Here is a 16,622-nt window from a genome sequence, read left to right as displayed (position 1 = left end):
TATCCAGGCAATATTTTTTTTTGAACAGTGACTGAACTACTAGACATGTTTTTAACCATCTTTTACAAGTTCTTTCACCTGATAAAGTCTGAAAAGAGGGGCAAATGTTGGGCTTCTATATATTTAATTCATAATAATGTAGTCTTCAGATGCAGTAGTCTTAGAGGTGAATTTGGCAATTTTTTTGTTGTTTTGTTTTGTTTCTGGAGATGTTTTTCTTGTTTTTAAAATAGTATTAAATATATGTTGGAAGACTTCTCTTTCCTCATAGTTTTCAACTTTCGTGCTGCAAAATGTGGAATGCTATATTTCTCTCACAATGTGGAACAACTGGGCAAAATGTGGAACACTAAGGTAACTAATGCTAAATGTTACCCATACCTCTCAAGTGTAGCTGATTAGGAGGAATGCTCATCATTTTGAGCATTAAAAAGTCCATCCTCCGGATTTACGAAGCCCGTTATAGTGTGTAGGAATAGTTTAAGAGCTATTTTTGGCAATATGGACGACGTGCGATCCAGGAACGAGCTCCCGGGATGTGCCAATGAGCTCTTAGGCTAATCCTGCACGGACCGAGTCCCTGTATGCAAATTACCCTCATTTGCAGGCGAAAACCATGCAAATGAGGTTAATTTGCAATCCAGGAAGCAGGCAGCTGTCAGTGCAGGATGCGTGCATTTTGCAGAAATGTACTCAGTTAGTAACCGAGTACGTTTCTGCAAACTACAAAACAGAGCTATGACAGCTCCAAATAAAGGCTGCATATCATTGATGAAGCATGGCAATGGCCAAGTAGAAGGCTATTGACATTGCAAAATGCGTAAAAGAGAAAAAAACAAAACAACTTTTAAATACCTTTCACTGATCTTGCCTGTTTAAGCATAGGGCAGCGGAGCGCAAATGGGATCGGGGGGGTGGGGGGGGTAATAAAATAAACCTAAAATAAGCATTCTAACTAAAAGCAGTATTCAGCCATGTAAGTCAATGGCAGGCATAAGACAACCTGGCCAAAGAATAATGGTTGCTAAGGGGGGAGGCCAGTGTGGGACATGTAACTATGTATTAGCAGGCAATTCTATGCAAATAAGGGGAAGGATAGTGAATCCCAGATTTCCCCATGGTGTGAGGCAGGTCCCAAGAGTGTAAGAGTAGAAATAGCTGGGTGCAAGACTAGGAGATAGGTGACATCATGGGTGGGTGTGTCAGGCATACTGTAAGTTGATTGGAGCACTGTGGCTCGGGACTGCTCCTAGCTTAGCACAGCTAAGCTAGAGGTGTGTTCAAACTGCCTAGCACTCTTTACAAAGTATAAGCAGGTGTGCGCACCACGCACTGGGTTTCACAGGAAGAAATAGGAAGTTAAACCAGGAAATAGCAGCTCTGTGCACATATGAGCACTCTGTCTGCATGGTGCTCTCACAGGCTTAAACAGGCAGGCAATGGGAAGGGAAAACAGCAGTAGGAAGGTAATCAAGGAGAACTAGTTGAGCTGCCAGGTGAAATGTATTAGAATCAGCTAATTACAGAGGCAGCAGACCAACCCAGCCCAGAACACCACTATAAACCAAGCAAACACCTACCCCCTGGTTTTTCCACACTCTACACCACCGGTGTATACAAGCGGGGAAATTTTAAAAACAAACCTACAAAATGAGAAGGGTTGCAGCAGGCAACATAGAACAACATGTGCAAGAGGTTGAGGGTGGTGAGGATGTCAATGCTACTGAACAACCCACAGTGAGGAGACAGGGAAGAGTGTACAGACCCAAGGTAACCTACCAGGGCTACATGAGCTGGGGATAGTGGTGCACTATAGGGTGGACAGAGACCTCCTAGACAAATCGTTGAGCTGTGCAGGCCACACCTGACAAACCACACTGGCCGAGGGGAACCCATCCCAGTTGATACCAAGGTATGTCTAGGCCTAGGTATACTAGCCACAGGTATCACCTAAACCATAACTGGGGATAGCATGGGCATCTCACAGGCATCAGCATCCAGAGTATTCCACCAGTTCCTTGATGCCATGTCAGCACATGCCAGTGAGCATGTATATTTCCTCAACATGCATGAGGTGTTGACCCACAATATGCATCTCTTCCACCAAATAGCTAACTACCCTGGGGTAGTGGGTGCTGTAGTCTGCATGCACTTACACATCAAAGCACCACCCGGTGAGCAGGGTAGGGCCTACATCAATGGCAGGGTCATCTCCTCCATCAGCTGCCAGGTCATATGTGATGTCCAGGGCATTATACTGAAGATGTGTGTTGGCTGCCCTGGAAGCTATGACGATTCACACATATGGCAACTGACACAGCTGTACCACAGATTTGCCAATGTGGACATCCCCTACGGTCACCTAGTGGGGGATGCTGGGTACCCACTGGAGCCATGGCTGATGACACCCATCAGAAATGCACATACACCTGAACAACAACACCATAAGGAGGCACACGCACAGGCTAGACATATAATAAAGCATGTGTTTGGGATGCTCAGGTCACGGTTCCAGTGTCTGGACACAACCGGTGGAGCTCTGCAATATTCACCAGCTACATGTACCCAAATTGTAATGGTATGTGCTATGCTACACAACATGAACCAGCGGAAACAGCTGCAGCAGGAACAGCATGGGGCAGGGACACACAGCCCCCCACCAATGCCAAGGCCTGTACAGGCACAGAGTGACTTGGAGGAGGAACAACTTGATCCTGCCCCCGTAGGCAGAAGGGGGCATGCTCAGTATGCCGTGGCCTTGGCAAAGAGGCAACGCATAGCATATGCACTGATACAGTAGGGGCCCAGGGAATGACCCCTCTCTCTGACTCACACAGACAGTAAAAGGGATGCCAAACATGACACTACCTGTGCCCATCCACATATAGGAGTGTACTATGTGCATCTGACATAGGCATCCCTCCAGCACCATCCTCAAATCTGGCACACCCTCAAGGTAAGTCAATCAACCTACCAATTGCCAAATGGAGTAGAATGTGTTTTTACCTGTTGCTATGGTATGGATGTCAACATGCAAGGGAATTGGGTGGCCGTATGCCAAGGCAGCAGAGAGTAGACACACATAGTGGCATCATGAAATCTGTAACACATACTGGAGTCACCATAGTAGCCAGTACTACACAGGGTGACAAAACTCATTGCAGGAAATGGCCTGAGTGACATGGGTGTCCATAAGAGCTACACATGCCAGTCAGGAAGGATCACATACCCAACAACAGTCTGACCCAGCAGGACAGGTGAAGACTAACACAAACAAATGCTGTACTATGGCCTCTGAATGTGCCCTATGGGTAACCCCTCCCCTAGGCCTACACAGACAGACCACAACAGGCCAGGCAGTCAGATGTAAGTTGTGAAGGCTAGGAAGTCAGAAACTAATATGTAGGTGAACAAAGCTAGGATCTGTACTAAACTGGTAAGCCTCTAGCCAGCAGGATAGGTAAGATTACAGACTGAAATGGAGTACCTGACATACCAGTACAGTACTAGCAAATGTGTACAAGTGTCAGGTGCCCCCCCCATCCAATGTATACTTAGAGTAGCAGTCAGGTGTACCCCCACTCCTGTGTAGAACAGTAGAAACAGTCAGGTGCCCCCCCCCGCTATGCAGAAATGTAGCAACAGTCAATGGCAAATGACCGATGGATAGCCTGCAGACACAGCATGCTACCTGTCGGTGTACAACACAAAGGTCAGAACCGCAGTGCAAACTACCTGGACGTGATCCACACATGCAACACAGATGGCCATACTGGGCATGCTCACACACTTAGAGGAATGAAGGCAATGTCATTCAACAACATACTGAGAGGTCATACTGAGCATGCTCACACACGTAAACACATGAAGGCCATGTCTGCAAACACCAGTGGACCAGACATATCCGGAAGTTGCAGTTCTCAGTGCGGACACATGTCAGTATGCACCACTCCTGCCTTGCACACACAATGGATAGGAATACAGACAAATATGTAAGGACAACACACTATAATAAGTCACAGGTACACAGGCATAGATGTGTGGAAGATGGTGACTGTGACAAAGAGCCATGTGGGCCTGTCCCAGCCGGCACACAGCCAAAGGGCCCCCAATACATGAGGTGCAGATGTAACCCACTGCGGATACTAGCTATCAGTACATGTTAGCATGACAGATATGTAGTGCAAGTGCCAGCTGTGCAACAAGACTGTACAAGGAGGTAGCCATCTAGTAGCTGTATACACGCACCTGTGACATATGACCCCATGTTTGCCCACTTTTGGCATGTCAACCCCTACATGAATGGGGTATGGCCCATGCACATACTGCCCTCCCCATAGCAGTAGTATGACAAGGCTGTTGAGGTTATCCAATGTGAATTACACCTTTGGGAAAGCTATAGCTCAGTAATATGCATGGCGCGTCTCATAACTGCATACAGCTGTAGTGACAGAGTAGTTAGGTAGTAGTACTAACCCCAGACCCAATTGCATGAGTGTGTGTTTGTGTCCATGCCTGTCTCTCTCTGAATGTGTAGAGGGAAATGCTTGTTAGGCTACTCACACTCCGTCCAATACATATATTCAACTTTGGCAAGGCTGCTGATGTCACTCACCTAGAAGTACACCTCTGGGAAAGTGATAGCCCAGTAATCACCGTAGCATGTTCTGTAACTGCTGTAGTGTGATAAACTAGTTTGGTAGGTGTTCAAACCCCAGACCTGGCAACTGTGTATTTCTGTGTGTGAATCTGTGTGTGTGTGTGTCTAAGTAGAGAGCAATGCATTTTAGGCTACTCACACTCCGTACAATACAAATACTCTACTTTGGCAAGGCTGCTGATGTCAGTCACCTAGAAGTACACCTCTGCAAAAGTGATAGCCCAGTAATCGTCATAGCGTGTTCTGTAACTGCGTACTACTGTAGTATGATAAACTAGGTAGGTGTTCAAACCCTAGACCTGGCGTATGTGTGTGTGTCTGTGTGTGTGTGTGTGTGTGTGTGTCTGACTAAGTAAAGAGCAATGCTTTTTAGGCTACTCACACTCCATACAATACAAATAATCTACTTTGGCAAGGCTGCTGATGTCACTCACCTAGTAGTACCCCTTTGGGAAAGTGATAGCCCAGTAATCGCTGTAGCGCATTCTGTAACTGTGTACTCCTGTAGTGTGATTTAGAATGGTGGTAGTGTTCCATCTCCATCCATGCCAATTCCGGATGTTTTGTGTGTGTTTCAGTGTCTGTGTATGGGGCAATGCATTATAGGCTACTCACTCGCAGCACATTACAAATGCCCTATTTTGATAGTCCTGCTGATGTCATTAATTGTGAAATGCACCTTTGGGGAAGATGTACTTCAGTAATGTCCATGGCATGTACTATCACTGCATAGTGCTGTAGTGTAGTAAACCAGTTAGGTAGGGGTTCTACTCCCAGACATGACAGGTGTGTGTGTGTGTGTGTGTGTGTGTGTGTGTGTGTGTGTGTGTGTGTGTGTGTGTGTGTGTGTGTGTGTGTGTGTGTGTGTGTGTTTGTGTGTGTGTGTGTGTGTGTGCTTGTGTGTGTGTTTGGAACTCATATCCTGTGTACAGGTGGTTGTGAGTGTGGGTAATGTGGAGGGGTTTTGCTAATTTCATTTATGGTGGCCTTACTATATATCACAATGTCAATCATACAGGGATAACAGATGTAAATAGCTGAGAGGCTGAGGTGCAATGCCATACCCATACATGTGACCTCAAGGCCAGCCAATCGCAGTTAGCAACCCCACTGTGCCTTCACATATGACTCACAATGGACATGCCAAGCCTGACAACATGCCCTGTATGGACAGATTACACTGACATCAGGAAATGCTGTTAGCATGCCATCAATGTAGGTGTAGGGTAAATCTGCTGAGCAGTACCAGTCCCTGTCACAGGTGGGCAAGACTGGCACTTCTGATGATAAGCTGTGTTCACAGCATGGGTCAGACACCTCAGGTACGGTTCCACATGTCACTGTACATGCATGTGGGAGGTGTGCGCATCCTAGACACCATCCAAGTCATGAACTAGGAAACACATACATGGCAAGTGATGCACAGCACTGGCCACACACAATAGTCACCCAGGTGACTGGATGACGGATGCAATACCCACCTGTGTGGGCAAATGCAGAAGCTACAGGCCTGTGCCACAATGCAGACCATTGTCATGTGGCCTGATGCCAAGGTATACCCATCACCTATCCTTGTATAGCCTGCTGTCACTGTTGGCCCCCACACATCAGTGCAGACATGCACCGATGCATGTCTGAACTGGCACCATGTGTGTTGTTTGTGTGTGTGTTTTATGGTTCGTATGTCCACATCCACAAGCACTACTCCCCCCAGGCCACAGGCAAGCATGCCACCTGATGTCTGACACCCCCTCATGCTCACTGCCCATACAGCCTTCGTATGACCCATGTGGTGCATGTGTCCCCTGCATATTGATGTGCTGTGGCAATTCCACTAGTGACGAGTTGCACTCCTGGCCCTGTCAAGTGTGTTAATGTGTGTGCGTCCCTGTGTAAGTGTGCGCGTGCTGATGCTGGTACCTGTTCATGCAGACAGGCATGTGTATATCACCTACTGTATATCTACCATATCCTTGTTGCAGATGTCACTCATCATCACATATATGTTCTGAGTGCTCCTCACCAGATAACCCATGTGACACATCCAATAACAGCATCGAACTGTGATAGCACTACATAGGTGTCGGGTGTTCAATACCCTGTGCTGGTAGGTGTGTGACACAAACATGCATCAGTTTTACCCTCCAATCCCTCCCTGACTTGTATTCACCTCTGTCTGCCTCCCCCACTCCATCTCTGGTGGATGTGGAGACCCACACCTGCATTGCTTAGGCAGCAGCATGTGTATTTTAAGTGATGCTCATGAACAGCTGATGGCCTCTGCATGAATTGCAGTCTTCCCTAACTGATTGCATGTGGAACAGGTGTGGTAACATTCCCATAGCCAATTGCATGGAAACGCACTCCAATACCTGGGAAAATCCTGATGGTGTTGGCCCTTGTCTGACACTGTGAGCAGGAGCTAGAACTGTTGTTTTTCAAATGGCATTTCAGATGGGTTGGGGATTTACCTCTAACAACATACACTGTGGAAAGATGGCAACAAACATGAGGGGGATGTGCCTGACCTGACTACAGACCGTAAGTGCTGCTATACTGCATATGGAGTAATGTTGGATTAACAGTGTTTGTCTGGATATGCCTGTCGTACATGTCGCAATACTTGCCATGTCAGCTCCATGTATATCAGGAATCCCCATCTGCAGGATCATCTGCAGACTGGGCAGTGTTGTGCCTTTGGTTTTATGTGTTAGCCATGATGCATCTATCTGTGGAATGCAGAAGGTAGTGTGAGGATTTCAGTCCATTGATGGTGAAGGCCGTGACAGTTACTGACTTCATATCCCTCATTGGGCATATGTTGCAACAAACCCCATTACTATGGTAGATTAATGAGGGTATCACAGCATCATGTCTATACTGGCCCTGTGTATGTGCCGTCAGCCACACCTCTGTCACCGTTTGTACATATGTTGTGCATGAAGTGGTGAATATGTGCTGTACACCGCAAATAGTGTCATCATATCTGATAACAAGTAAACAAAGCACACAAGCAAACTTATAAAAAATATGAAAAACGGAGGTCACAAATCACGCCAGTCGAGGTAAGAAAAAAATATATCCTTTTTTACTTGTAAGCGCTTTCATGCACAATAGTATATGCACTTCTTCAGACAAGTATACAATGTATACGAGTATATGAATGAAACAGACTCACAAGATGTTTCTTGCAACATAGTCGCCAACCTTAAGCAATTTGATTCCAACTTGTTAAAGTTCAAAAAGTTGCAAATTGAAATTTTATATTTTCGCGAATGTTTAAACTTAAAGATTGTGCCAAAGGGATTACGTCAGTGGAAATACCCATCTGGCACAATCAAACAATCTGAATTCCACCTTCAGTTGTTGGATCATTTCAACCAGCAGGGCTTGAAGTTTTTGGATTTATTAATTGATGAGTATGTTAAGCAAACGGCTACATTGAAAGAAAAATTATTGACTCTGGACAGAACCATTAAATCAGACCCCGAATTTTCCAGGTATGAATATGACTACACAAGAATTTTTTCAAGCATAACAGCTTTGATAAATAAAATAAGTGAAATCAAGAAGAGGAAAATTCATAGGGACATGGTGGCTTATGAGAAAGGAGTTGCTTATCCAGACCCCCCTGTAACTAATAGTGCACATGGTACCACCGCATTAGCACTTGAATCTAGCGTGACACTTGGAATAGACTCACATCCTTTAGCAGAAGACGATTTGGATACGTTTTTAGATATTGATAACAGTACTCTTTCTCATAATGAACAACCTCATCAATACCCCAGGCGCAGTGAGCGCATTAATAATAACAACAAAAAGAAACAGAACCAACAAGGAAACCAGAATATTGACAAACAGAATTACCAACAGGGTTTTCAGCGTGGCCAACCCAGTGTTCAGAAGAAAATGAATTGGAATCGCAAAGGCCACAACAAGTTCTCATTCAACAAACGGAAGAGGTGATACAAGACACCGCATTTCCGAGAATCCTTATGAGTAAGAGCAATGACTTTAAAATATATAATTTTACAAGTTTTGAAATAAGCTCAGACTTTGTTGAATTATTGGCAAAGGGTTTTACATTTGTATTGCCTTCTAAGTTTAATCTTGCCAAAGTTCTTTGCGACCTAAAATTGTTTTTATGTAAATTAAATCTGAAAATGTTGTTTGGTGTACGAGAAGGCACTCAACCTCCTAAGGAATATGTAGCAAGTGTTTTCAATCCCCCTTTAGATCAAAACCTAATGATTTTTGAAAAAATAACTGAAATTCACTTAAGGGGCTTGTATAATGAAAGTAGGATGAACAAACTATTGTCTTTAAGTGAACTTGACTTAATAACATTTGCAAAAATACATGAAATACGAGTAATGAAGCCCGATAATGGCGGGGGAGCTGTTTTAATGTACGAAAAAGATTACGTAGAAAAAATGTACGACATGTTATCCTCTAAAGAATACACTAAAGTTTCTCTTAATGAATTTAACCAGGCTTATCAAAAAATTAGAAACTACCTAAGTGATTTATTTATAGAGGGTAATATATCTCTTGAGTTGTACCATTATTTTTCAATGCCAGCACCCCTTACTCCGGTGTTGTTCGGAGTTCCGAAGCTACATAAAAATATTTCTGTACCACCTTTTAGACCTATAATAGATGGGCGCAATTCAATAACATACCCTTGTGCCAAATGGGTTGACGACAAGTTAAAAATATTTCTTAAAACTGAAAACCAGATATGCAAGGATTCCTGGCATGTCTTGCAGAGTCTAAATGACATTCCCTTCAATGCTGATTATATATTTCTCACAGCCGATATCAAAGACTTATATACGTTTATTCCCCAAAATACGGGGTTAGATTGGGCCCGAGATTTCCTATTATTAAAAAACTGTCCAGGCAATGAAGTTGATTTGATAATCACCATTCTAGAAATGGTTTTAGAAAACAATTATTTTATGTTCCAAAAGGATATATTTTTGCAACAATCAGGGGTAGCCATGGGCTCCCCGTGCGGTGGCAGTTTCGCCAATGTAGTGATGGCTTTTTGGGAGCGCACATTTCTCTTTCCACACCACCTTTTTTGTAAAATCATGGTGTGGTATACACGCTACCAAGATGACATCCTTATGGTAATTAACGGCACTCCTGAAGAAGCCATACAGTTAATTGATGAAATGAATTCTCTTTCTTCCTTTTTGGAATTCACTTATGAATTAAGTGACACATCAATTAACTTTTTGGATATCACTATTACTAAGGATTTGGTAAATAATGTATTCACTACTAAAATACATAGGAAACCAACATACAGCAACTCTTTTTTACATTTCACTAGTAACCACCCCTTTCACCAAAAGAAGGGGGTGGTCAAAGGACAATTTGTCCGAGCTTCCCGAATGTGTTCCACAGATGAGGCATTCGAGGAAGAATGTTGGCAACTGTGTGAAATGTTTCACAATAGAGGATATCCAAATAAACTAGTTAGTTCAGTTTATTGGGAGGTAAACAACAAAAGGAAAAATGGACTCATAAGTTTCATTTTTAAAGGAACAACTAACAACAGTGAAACATCGAATATTAACATAGTTGGTGAGAACACTCAAAATAATCAAAGCATTATGACCAACTATAATATTAGTTTTCTTACTCAATTTAATTCATATGCAGGGCAAATACGAGGAATCTTACAAAACAATTGGGAATGCATTATACAAGACCAACAACTCTATTCCCTATTGGGTCCAAAACCTCTCATAGTATACAAGAAGGGGTTAACTATAAAACAACTATTAGAATTTCCTTCAAAAACTTTTAAGGTCAACAAAGGGATGTTTAAATGTGGCTGCTGCAAATATTATAGGTTTATTCAGACAGGTTCTACTTTCACAATTCAAGGTATCAAGTATCATATTAATGACAAATACAATTGTGAAAGTCAAGGGGTCATCTATCTTGCTAAGTGCAAAGACTGCCCTGCTTATTATTTCGGGAAGACAGAGCGTTTACTGAAGACCCGTATTTATGAACACCTATACGTCATATCAAAACAAAATTTATCCAATGCTTTAGCTAAGCATGTTAAGGAAAACAACTCACACAGTTTTCTATTTAGTGTAGTTGAGAAGGTCCAAAAAAATCCTAGAGGGGGACCATGGTATTTAAAGTTACAAGAACATGAACTCCTTTGGCAATTAAAAACAAATGCTTACACTTTCCCAGGAATCAATGATATGTGTTCCATAAAATGTTTACTTAACATTAAAGCCTTAAATAGATGAATTGATTTTTATAAAACATAAGTTTACATTCGCATTTTTATTTTATTATAATCATGTGCGTAACATATATATACAATTTTCACAAATATATTTGAGTATATAAATATATATATATATATATATTTCTTGTTATATATTGGCATTGATAATGCACACATATCATAGATTTATATATACACATGGTACACATGTTTTAAATTTATTTTTGTTGTAGACATATTATATATTTTTAAATAAGGTTTCAAACATGTATGGCAATATTTTGTGTTGATATTTGTTGTCTTTTATATTGTATAATGCTATGGTAAAAGTTAGTAGCTGGTTGGGTTAGTAATATAAATGTGAACAAGGTTTTTAAGAACTAAAATTGTCCTTTGACAATTCAAATTTCAAACCATTGCTTAATTAATTGAATAATGACCTGTGAAATTGGTCAGCTGGGTTGTTCAAAGTCTTATATAAAGTGTCTTGTTATATTTGTATACTTGTCTGAAGACGTGCATATACTATTGTGCATGAAAGCGCTTACAAGTAAAAAAGGATATATTTTTTCTTACCTCGACTGGCGTGATTTGTGACCTCCGTTTTTCATATTTTTTATATATCTGATAACAAACTAGTGATATATCAAAGTGCTACACATGTCATGTACAGTAGGGGTGACACTTAATGCCATAACCTGGACATTCTGTAGATGTTTGTACAGTACTGAGGTCTGTGTAGTGATGGTGAATGTCAGCAGTGTGTGTATTGTTAATATGTACTATGGCCTGTGTACAGACTGTGGTAGATGCCATTGTTCTAGCTCCCCTTCTATCTGATGTTACATGTTGCCCCACTGAATGGTACCGTTTTATCTTACATGTTTGTAGGGCCATACACACACATGTCCCATACCACAGACAGACATCAGACCAGACTGTGTAGCAGCCCAGTATATGTAGGGTCATTCTGTGAGTGCACATATGAGGATAGTGTAGGACAGATAGTCCATATACTGTACTATTATGTTAGCGTACCATATGTGGCTGTGGCTGTGTTCACATTGGTTGTGGTTAGGCACTGTCATACAGGTGTATCCAACCCTGTGCTGTGACATGGCTGTTGAGCCTGCTATATATGCAGGTACTGTACCATGATAACCTTAGGATGTCTGTCAGTAGCCAATGGCACACATGTAATGAGCAGATGTCACCTTCCACACATACAACGTGTCTGTGACAACAATGCCAATGAGAGTAGCAAATGTCTATAAATATACCAGCTATACATACCAGACATCCCTTTGCACTACGACATTGGGACTATAGGGGCTGGGGTAGGGCTACACTCCATGTTCAGGACATATGGTGGGACTATATGGACATGTACTTATCCAGACAGCCACATATATATATATATATATATATATATATATATATATATATATATATATATATATATCTGAGTACACATGTGTAGTACTTCCAATTACCACTGTCATGGCAACCACCCACTATGAATCCCTACATCATGTGGGTGTATTTCCTGTACATTCCCTGTGTGATGGGCATCCTTCCTGTATGTGGGCATCAATCTTACAGACAGCAGGTAGCAATACCTCTTACAGGAGAACCTTCACACTCAGGGCAGACACATATATGTAGGAGGATCAGGACATACAGACAGACTGTGAGTAGAGTGGTGTAATGCTTTGCATAGTACTGGTGCTACAGGGTGTGTATGTGTACATACTAGTTTACCTTAGAATGCAGTCTGTCTGCATAGCTCACTACTGTGGGCCTATCCTCTAGCTGGACAGTGGTGTGCTTGCCATGTGTTGTCTGTCCACCACACAGGTCCTGTGTCAGATAATACACTGGCAGTGTGTGTGTTGCATGCTAGCAGTACATGGCTATATCCACTTGTGTCCCTGATGTCTTATTCCTGCATAAGGGTATATTGCAACACATACTGCAACACCAGCATGTTCCAGGGTATGTAACTGCAATATTGCAAGTATGGCCCTGTGTTCCTGCCTTTGTCCTCCACATATAAGGCAGGCTTTGTCCTGCTGTGATACAGTTAGGGGTTGTTAGGTAATGGCCTATCATTAATTACTGCTAGCATTCCTACTATCATCCCAGTCATAATGTGGACTCCCACAACATTTGTTGGTCAGGGTCCATACATGTGACAGATACATTGACATTACCACAATTAATGACTGTCCCCCTAGGGCTTGACTACAGGGTGTAATTGGAGGTTGCTGAACTACATCTGATATTGTTGATTGTTAAGTATCATGCAGGAAAATCCCTTGTATACTGTTGTATGAATTGAAGAGCTTAGCCTCGACACCATAGTATGTTATATATCTGCATGGTCTGCATATACTGTTTTGTGTGGGCCTTGCATCCATCACTGGTTATATACATCAACATCTATGTGCTGTCAGTAATGGCATACATTATTGTATGGTACACAAATAAAGGTTGTCTGTGTATACATACCTGGTGTGTCATGTCATGTCCTTTGAAGTTTGAGTGGGTATATGTGCAATGTAAGTATCCCCTTTGTGGAGTTGGTTGCCACACCACACATGTCACAGGTACCAGTTGCAGGGTTTGTGGCTGGGGATATACATTGCAACCAGTACGTCCACACTACTTCTACATATAAATGGCTACTAATACCCTTTGTCTCTGTATATGTGTATATACCCATATATCATATATATATATATATATATATATATATATATATATATATATATATATATATATATATATATATATATATATACCTGCACATGATTGTCAATGTATGGATGTGTGTGCATATCTATACCATTGTAATGTGTACCCCTTCAACATTGTACATTCCCAGTGGTACAATGGACTATCTACATGATATGTTACAAATATTGCCCTGACATGTACAGGTGCCATGGATTACGTTTGAAGCATTGTAGCTGTGTTGTGCTGGGTCCTGCCGTCATGTACTGCATGTGCTGGATATTGGATTGCACAGCATATCCGTTAGGGCTGGGGGGGTTACATAGCAGTAATTACCAGGTGTCCCTCATATGTGCCCCCATCCCCATTAACTGTGCTCATGGTCTGTTATGTGGGCCAGGAGTCCGTTCCCATGTTGAAATCATATACGCATATCTATATGTATATATATATATATATATATATATATATATATATATATATATATATATATATATATTTATGTATATCTGCATAAGTATATATGTGAAACCACCATATATAGAGGGATAGAACTGGACATTGATCATTGATATAGCTCTAGCTATGTATATGTATTCATATATATATATATATATATATATATATATATATATATATATATATATATATGTATATATATGTGTGTATGTATGTAGATATATATATATATATATATATATATATATATATATATATATGTGTATATATATATATATATACACTGACCATATTAATCTATCTATGTATGATTGTTGTTATATGGTTATTTGTGAGTCATACATGCACATATATATACCTATAGCTGTCTGTCTGTCTACATTTACAGATGTATATCTGTCCATATGTCCATGCATGTTCGGCCTATATGTGTGGCTTGTACCTCATTCTCTTGGCAATTGACATGGATGACCTTATGCCTGAGGTCAGTCATTCGTGCCGACATGTACGTGTTTCAGACGTATCATCTCCTTCAATATATGTGTTCTACTACATATAACTGTGTAACTTCCAAATGTTTTAAGTGTATTAGAGCAAGATGTGACAGATATCCCTATATGTACCCACATTATGGCGCACTATGTCTGAAATTCATGCATTAAGAGGTTGTGTGGTGTGTTATTACTACATTTCCTTTGCTGTTGACTGATTGTGCTGGATGATATGTATATGGAATGAGTGGTTATGGACATTTGCCATGGTTTAATGGTAAATCACATAGTGTATGATGTGCAGCATCCCGGAAGTGGCCCTTCCATAGGCTGTATGTTTTGTTTCAGGGTAGAACACCGGCTGTCGGATACAAAGTGAGTTAGGGACATTTGAGCAGTTGTATGCAGGTGTGCGTGGGTTTGCAAAGAGCTAAGCAATGCTAACCTCTGGTTGCATTTCCTTACACTCAGCTAGCATCTACTTAGCTCAAACTATGTAGGCAATGCTTACCCCCATGCAAATACACGTACACACACACACTTCCAACTGCTTATCCATGTGTACTATTGCTGTTATGCGCTTACACATGCTTACTAGTGCCTTAGCCATTATGACACTTCACATGTGCATTTAAGGCAGTACTCCTGAGCAAATATAACTGTTACTTAGTAGGTTATACAGCACAATGATGTTAACATATGGATATCACATGGAAAATAGGATGTGCTGCAGTGGGACTCGACCAGGGAATGCATGCGCATTAGGCGGATTCTCTGGCCACTACACTATTGCTGGTCTGCTTGTTTTGCATATGTCTACCATAATGACATACCCATGTTCCCTTCCCCCGGCCCCCGAGCTCCACGTACACAGCATCCATCCATTCCCCAGTTGCTAACCCTGCCATACCACACCTCCACACATTTCTCTATCTGCACATCTCGGTACACCTCTAGTGTACTCATAGACGGCCTTAGGCATAGGCCAACTAGGCAGCTGCCTAGGGTGCCAGTCTAGCAGGGGCGCTTTCCCAGTATTTATTTGGTGTAAGTAGACCAGAATGAGGGTACCAGGTTTTGTGGTGGGGGCACTGTGGAGTCCTTTTGCCTAGGGCACCAGTTGACGTAAGGCCACCCCTGAGTATACTGTCCCCACCCAAGCATCTGCAGGCTCTTAATCCGTTTAGTCCACATATGTACCAGCCTTCCATTGGTCCTCCTTCAATACTGCTGGTGACATCGATGTGACCCACAACTGTTGGTTCATCCCGCCAGGGACAGACCTGTTGTTGTGTCAAGAGTAGACCTAGCTGGTCAACAGTGTTTCTCCCATTGGTAGCATCCTGCCAGGGTATTGTGCAGCAGCGGTTTTCTCATGCACCTAGCCAGCCTCATCTCTTGGTTCCACAGAACCAACGCCCCAGGTGTGACATACTGTGCATGAAGCATGCTCACATGCCCGCACGGTGTGCACCTTATATCATTATTCCCTTTGGTATTATGCAGGACTACTGTTCTCACAGTATGATTGGACAGGCACTGATCTGTGCTGCACATAGACTGCTCATAATACTGTGGTTGAGCAATGGACACATGTTCTGGTATTAATCTACACACTTATATACATTTCCTATACTGTTGGATGACTGTGCTGGATGATGTGTTTGTGATCACAAAAGGTGAATGTGTATCCGCCATGGATTAGTGGAACTCACATCAACTATGGAGTACAGATTCAGGGGTTTGCAACCTGGCAGTGCAGATTATTTTGTTAATGGCCACAACAACAGTTTTTGGCTACAGCATGGCTAAGGCTCTGTAGAACATTTGTAGTGGGTATGTGCTGGTTTGCGCGAAGCACAGCATTACTGAACTCTGGTTGCGATGTCTTGCACTGAGTTAGCCTCTACATTGCTTCACCAGTGTGGTACTTGCATACTGGCAGCCAAACAGGCTTACACCCGCTTGCTCCTGCATACATAAGCACAACATCGTGCATTTTGTTCAC

The sequence above is a fragment of the Protopterus annectens genome, chromosome 5.part1 (genome assembly GCF_019279795.1).
Source record: "Protopterus annectens isolate FY-2018-M chromosome 5.part1, PAN1.0, whole genome shotgun sequence".
In the NCBI taxonomy this organism is placed as follows: Eukaryota; Metazoa; Chordata; order Ceratodontiformes; family Protopteridae; genus Protopterus; species Protopterus annectens.
Note: the sequence above shows the minus strand (reverse complement) of the source record.